Below are 7,271 nucleotides of genomic sequence, written 5' to 3'. Positions count from 1 at the left end.
GTTGGAAACCCTGGTGGCATACTGGTTAAGTGCTGCAGCTGCTAACCAAGAGGTCGGCTGTTCAAATCTGCCGGGCGCTCCTTGGAAACTCTATCGGACAGTTCTACTCTGTCCTAAAGGGTCGCTATGAGTTGAAATTGACTCAATGGCAGTGGGTTTGGTTTTTTTTGGTTGCTTTTTGCCACATAAATTGTGCTGGAAAGTGTGGGAATGGCAGCAGAGGGGAGTTCAGGAAGGAGAAGCTCCTGGTTCCAATCCACTGGTGAATGTGGAGGCTTCAGTTCAGGTTGCCTTTTTGATACTTCCATAGTCTGAGCTGTAGCATGCTAGTTCCTACAGAGTACAATCTAATTCATTACTGAGGGAAGAAGTATTAGATTGATTAGAAATATGCTTTACCCTACCCATTTTTGCATCGAGTAGCATGTGTTTTTTTTTTCCTGCTCTTCACAGGGGTCTGCTGGAATAAGAGGAGAGCTATGTTAGCCTTTTCTAGCTTCTTTCTGATGGCTCTGATTTTGATTAAATTACTTTGATTCACTAGTCTCCCAGTAACAAGATAAACTGGGGTTCCTAATAAGAAGGCTGAGTGAATACATGCATCTAATTTTGCTCCTTGAAATTCAATTAAGGTTTAGTAAAAAACGTTAAGAGCAGACAAAATCAACAACATTTAGGAAGCTACAAAACAGATAGACTGCTAGTTACTGATTTAATAGTCCAGAGAAAGCAGAATCCTAATCTAGCTGGGCAAAAGCACAGAAGTAACTCAATTTGCAGTGCAGAAATGCTTAAGAGACTCAGGAAGGGATTAGAGGAACTAGATACCTCTGAAAATTGAAGTAATGGTGAGGGAGTTGTTTAAAAAAGAGAATTGATTGAAAGCTAATTAATAAGGTAACTAGCTAAGACAAAAAACAAAAGCAAAATAGTTGCCATCGAGTTGATTCCCACTCATGGTGACACCATGTGTTTCAGAGTAGAACTGTGCATAAAGTTTTCAATGGCTGTGACCTTTTGAAAGTAGATGACCAGGCCTTTCTTCCAAGGAAATAGATAATAAAACCCTTTGCTGTCCAGTCAGTTTTGACTCATAGTGACCCAATAGTGATAGCTAAATCTTGGTTTAACTCTATGCTGCTGATTATCCCTTGCCCCTGCAGAAGACTGGAGACTTCTCCTTTGGTGAGAGTAAAACAGAGGGTCTTTGGGCTGAGGCTTATCAGTCACAGTTGAATATGGGAGTACTGTGCCAAACATAGGAAGAATGTGAGCATGTGCTGAATACTGAGGTCCCCTAAGTCCTCTTATCCCCTTTAGCTCTAAGACACTGGCAGCCAGGCCTACTCATTTTAGGCAGAAGATTGGAAGCTCCTTCTCTGGGTATCAGACCAGACCAAGAAGAAAGCTAAGGATAACAACTCAGGGATTCCCCAACAAACAACCTAGCCATATTACCTCACAACGAAGTTCAGAGCTAAGATATGCTCAGAGGTTTTAATCAGTTTGTAGGGGCCTACTCTTAAATATGAGCACACAGTCAATTGAGAACCAGAAATCTGAAGAAATTCTATAAAAGAAAGATAAACACTGAAGTGAGTAAACAGAAGAAAACATATTTGAGGGAATAGCAGCTACGTAAGGAGGAAAAAAAACACACACACAAGAGATGATACCTGTTTAATTATGTGTATGTGTTTAACTGCAGTGTGGAAAGGAAAGACAATTGTTAATGTCTAAAATTAAACATGAAGTAGCAATACAAGCATGTCATTTAGTGATATGGAGGTAGATATGAAGAGAATCATCTAGGGTTGACAGTAGTTGCTTTTGGAGTGAACAGATATGGCTGGAAAATTTGGGGTGGCTGGCCTAGTAGCAGGCCCCACTCCATTTTGTTACAAGCTCCAGCTTCTGCATTCCTGAGAATGTAACTTTGACTTCTTCCCAATCATAGGCATGTGGATGTGGGCCTCTGGATGTGTGGAACCAACAGACAACGTGTCTATGCCTAGGCAAGCCAGGACAAGCCAAGGAAAGCCCAGGCAAGTATGGGAAAGTCCAGGGAGTGTCAACCAATCAGGATCTTGCTAGGAGGTTCCTGATTCTGCCCTATAGCTAGGCTTGTGAAATAGCCACCTCTTGGATTCATTGGTTTTCACTCTGTGTGAGCTAATGCCTCCCCATTTCAATGTTTCTTATGCTTTCAACAAACCTTTTTGTTTTACTTTAGAAGAGTCTGAGAGTTTCACTCTACAAATTTTGGCATAGTTGGAAGGATTATGAAGGTATCTTAAAGTAAACCTTTAGATTGTTGAGAACTGAACATCTGATGCCAGCTTGAGCTCCTTGTGCTCAATCCATCTCCGCAAAACCTCGGGGTCACAAAGGTAAGCCCTCTTGAATATCAAGCCTCTGCTTTGTTGCATAGACAGCTCTTTGGGAGATTTATTGTGTTTTCTGCTTTTGCTTTTATTCTCCATTCACATTCTGAACATTTTGATGAATTCAATTGCCATCTAGTAGGAAGTCCTGGTAAGTCTTTAGAACTCAATATTTGTTTTCTCTAGGAGCACATAAGGCTTAAATGCACCTTTAAGGTTTTAATACCTGCAAGTTACTTAGTAAAATGGGGAATCCCAGCTCCAAAGATGGTCCCAGTTCTGTTTTGTATCTTGATCAATAACATACAATTACAAAAGGTGATTTAGAAAATCAATGGCTATTGTGGGGCTCATCTGACCTAGGTAAATTAACTTTTCTGCACAGTAAATTGGAACCTAAAAGCTTCTGCAAAAAACAGCCACAGTGGGAAGCCTATTTTAATTGAAAAAAACCAAACCAAACCCAGTGCCGTCGAGTTGATTCCGACTCATAGCGACCCTATAGGACAGAGTAGAACTGCCCCATAGTGCTTCCAAGGAGCGCCTGGTGGATTCGAACTGCTGACCTTTTGGTTAGGAGCTGTAGCACTTAACCACTATACCACCAGGGTTTCCCTAAAATTTTAATAGATATTTAAAATCCTCTAAAATGTATCAGGACACTTAATTATGCCCATGAGGAACCTGTATGTAGATCAAGAGGCAGTTTTTCGAACAGAGCAAGGGAATACTGCATGGCTTAGAGTCAGGAAAGGTGTGCATCAGGGTTGTTTCCTTTCACCTCTGTGCTGTATTCAATCTGTACGCTGAGCAAATAATCCCTGAAGCTAGACTATATGAAGAAGAATGTGGCATCAGGATTGGAGGAAGACTCCTTAAAAATCTGCATTATGCAGATGACACAACCTCACTTGCTGAAAGTGAAGAGGACTTGAAGCACTTAGTGATGAAGATCAAAGACCACAGCCTTCGGTATGGATTACACATCAACATAAAGAAAATAAAAATCCTTACAACTGGACCAATAAGCAACATCATGATAAAGAGAGAGGAGATTGAAGTTGTCAAGGATTTCATTTTACTGAATCCACAATCAATACCCATGGCAGCAGCAGTCAAGAAATCAAAAGATGCATTGCATTGGGCAAATCTGCTGCAAAAGTCCTCTTTAAAGTGTTGAAACGCAAAGATGTCACCTTGAAGACTAAGGTAAGCCTGACTCAAACCATGGTGTTTCAATCACCTCATATGCATGTGAAAGGTGGATGATGAATAAAGAAGATCAATAAGGAATTGACACCTTCGAATTGTGGTGTTGGCGAAGAATTTTGAATATACCATGGACTGCCAAAAGAATGAACAAACCTGTCTTGGAAGAAGTACAGCCAGAATGCTCCTTGGAAGCAAGAATGGCTAGACTATGTTTCATGTACTTTGGACATGTTATCAGAAGGCGCCAGTTCCTGGAGAAGGACATCATGCTTGGTGAAGTAGAGGGTCAGTGAAAAAGACGAAGACCCTCAACAAGATGGATTGAAACAGTGGCTGCAACAATGGGCTCAAGCATAACAACACTTATGAGGATGGTTCAGGACTGGGCAGTGTTTCATTCTCTTGTACGTAGGGTCACTGTCAGTTGGAACTGACTTGATGACACCTTACAACAACAACGAAAAGGAATCAGGACAGTAAATTTGTGTCCTTACAAGACACTGTTTCTAAAAAGTCCAAACAAATTAAGAATTGTGATGTCAGAGCTCTATAACTTCTTTGGCCCTTTCTTCCGCTCCTGCTTCTGACCTTGTCTCTGATCCCTCTCCTCCTTCTGCTTCTCCTATAATTACCCTCCTTTATCCACGCTTACTTTCTTACACTCCTGCTGAAATGCCTTTGATTCTTCCAAAATGAAACCAAACCCATTGCTATCGAGTCTCTTGAGACTCATAGTGACCCTATAGAACAGAGTAGAACTGCCCTATAGGGTTTCCAAAGAGTGGTTGGTGGATTTGAACTGCCAACCTTTTGGTTAGCAGCCGAGCTCTTAACAACTGTGCTACTAGGGCTCCTTTAGCTCTTCAAGGTTTTTTTTTTTTGTTGTTGTTATTTTTGTTCGCCCTGTATATTTAGTTTCTGTTTGTCTTTTCCAGTTGACGTGGATTTTGAAGCACAAATTGGCTTGATGAAGGTTGTTACAAAGGATCTCAGAGTCTTTTGAGCTGCTCCATTCTGTGGTGGTTCCTTACTAGGATTTTGTTTTGCCTCTGAGAAACTGAAAGTAATGCTTCACTTTCAAATTCTAAAATTTTGTAAGTACACATTTGGGTGGAATCACCAAATCTCACAAGAAAAAAAAAAAAATAGGTGATGTCAATTCACAGGGGAGGTGGCAGCTCCTGGTCTGTTTTATGACACAGTTTCTCAATAAAGAATCACAATTTTAAAGTTAAAATCTTCAGTAGCTACTTTAAAGTACTTTCCAGTTGGAGGAACTAGTATATTTAAAATCTAAAATAAGAGATTAGGTCTCTAGCCAGTAGAATGAATTAAGTTCAAAAAAAAGGAAACCAAAATATTCGACCTCAGAACTTGAGAGCTTTGATCAATGAGCTTGGTTTCCACCCTCCCCCTGACGAGGACACTGGTTTGCAATATATTTAAAAACAGTAGAAGCTGAATATATTAGAAGTATTTTGGAATTTCAGTGATTGCTTTGGTCATTTTGGGAAAATGAGTTCCCACCAGCTCTGTTTTTTTTTTTTTTTTCCTTCCACTTTAGGAAAATGAGCCCCCATTTGTGTTGTCTTTTCTTCCCTCTTTGGGGAACTTTTGTTTGGTGCTCAGGTTTGTCAGAGGGTCTGAGGGTCATCTATCTGAGGCTCTGGCAAATTAATGAGTTTTACCTAGAACCTGTTTTTTCCAATAGAATTGAGTTGATCTTACCAAAAATTGCTATATACACTTCAAGAAACTAGGCTCCCTATATCCTTGTTTTGTGTGATATTGTAAAAGTTTGTTGAGCTGTCAACCAGTAAGTACTGTCAATAGTTAGTCCAATATTCTAAAGGATATTTTCCACAGGTGAGAGAGGTCTTTGATAAATGGAAACTAGACTCTTTCTAGGCCTGTCTGATTTCATCCCAGAAGATTATACATATTGGAGGAGACATCAGTTAAAGCACATATTAGAACCCTGCTGGAATGGACTGAACCTCGCCTCATCACCAATCTGTACACAGCTGAACTGTGGAAGATGTTTGTTTGTTACAATTTAACACTTGTTTGGACTTGCCAGTCATCTGGAAACTTATAATTGAAACTGAATTGTCCTAGTGTGTAGAAACAGACAGCTGTGCCTAAAGTGGACAGCTTTCCCAGGTTGTGGAACAAGACCTCTCACCCATTCTGTAGAATGCAAGTCTCTGAGGTCATTAGGCTTCATTTAAATACTTACTGCTTTTGAGGTTGCTTTACATTGGCAACTTGGGTTTACTGACTGGCAAAGATTTTCCATATAGATGATCGATACATTTGGTATCTGTTTTCATATTCGTTGGTATCCTTATGGTGGCTATTGTGTTTTACACTGTTTTTATTCTTTCCTGTCCTCATACTATTCTTTTTCCATGCAAATAAGAGAAACACTTATTGTCAGTTTAGCCTTTAGCTGCTATTTTGCTACTCAATCTGTTATCTTACTAGAGTTTTTATTGGTCTATGTTACAAACATTTGTTGGTGCGCTAATCTTCATTTCTTTCTTTATTGCTGTTCTTTTGCTTCTCAGATTACTCGTAGTATCATTTTCTGCTTTATGGCTTTATGCAGGTATGCCAAAAGGCAACCTGGCTTCATTTACTCCCTATGTCTGATGCACCTTTCTCTGACATCTTTAGCTCATTCTAAAGATGCTGAATCATGGATTTGATCCATATTATTTACTGGTCTACAATCAAAAGTTGTTAGATTACTCAGAATGCCAATTTAATACCCATGAAGAGAGTTATGTACTCATATTTCAGATGAACTCAAGCTCATTCCTTAAACCAGCCCTTTAAAACCCAGGTTATTCCTTAATATGGCCCACTCTCTACGCCATTCCAAGGTTAACATTACAGAAACGGAGGCTCCAGCTATGGCATGGTGAAGATTTTAGATGGTTTCCAGCTATTTATAAATAGTTTCTGGGGTCCTAAAGGCTTTCTGTAGTAAGGAGCCGTGTATAAGAACCTCTGAAAGACAGCAATAAAATGTTCTCCTTCTTCAAACATATTCTAAAAATGCTGCCCTACTAGCAAAAAATCCAGGTCCATGCAGAAGAAAGCACTCTCCCAAGAATGGTGGTTGATAATGTGATCAAAGGGTTTCTCATAAATTCTTGATCAAAAGAAGGGAATGAATAAGAGCTTCAGAACATAGATGCCTGGCATATTTAAGGTGGCTGGCCTGAGGGCAGGCCCAGCTCCATTTTGTTACAAGCACCTGCTTCTGCATTCTTGAGAATATAACTTTGGCTTCATACCATTCACATGTAGATGGGCTTGGGCTTCTGGCTGGGTGGAACCAACAGACAATGTGGCTATGCCTAGGGAAGCCAGGGCAAGCCTGTGCAAGCCCAGGCAAGTCTGGTAAAGTCCAGGGAAGGTCAACCAATCAGAATCTTGCTAGGAGATTCTTGATTCTGCTCTATACCTATCCTTGTTAAATAGTCACCCCTTAGATTCTTTGATCCTTCACTCTGTGTGGGCTTACGTCTCCCCATTTGAATGCTTCTTATGCTTTCAATAAATCTCTTTGTTTTACATTAGCAGAGTCTGAGAATTTTACTGTACAATAGAAGACAGGAAAATGGTGAGTAGATTGATGAGGGCTGCTGTTTGTTTTAACATATC

At 40.0% G+C, this 7,271-nt stretch overlaps 1 protein-coding gene across 8 annotated transcripts in view; it reads left to right on the top strand.

The window, feature by feature from the left end:
* The first annotated feature begins 2,146 nt into the window (after positions 1–2,146).
* RABGAP1L (RAB GTPase activating protein 1 like) overlaps positions 2,147–7,271 on the top strand; it is a 785,265-nt gene continuing 780,140 nt past the window's right edge. For 4 of the 8 annotated variants that reach the window (XM_023549261.2, XM_023549256.2, XM_023549260.2 and 1 more), the window contains exons 1-2: positions 2,147–2,390; positions 7,188–7,230. The gene's annotated coding sequence lies outside the window, so the exon portion shown is untranslated. Of the gene's footprint in view, positions 2,391–5,198; positions 7,231–7,271 lie in introns of those variants that run through there. The other 4 variants (XM_023549257.2, XM_023549255.2, XM_064276614.1 and 1 more) reach the window with 2 other exon arrangements.

This window comes from Loxodonta africana, chromosome 25 (genome assembly GCF_030014295.1).
Source record: "Loxodonta africana isolate mLoxAfr1 chromosome 25, mLoxAfr1.hap2, whole genome shotgun sequence".
Lineage (NCBI taxonomy): Eukaryota > Metazoa > Chordata > Mammalia > Proboscidea > Elephantidae > Loxodonta > Loxodonta africana.
This window is presented reverse-complemented; position numbering and strand designations above follow the sequence as displayed.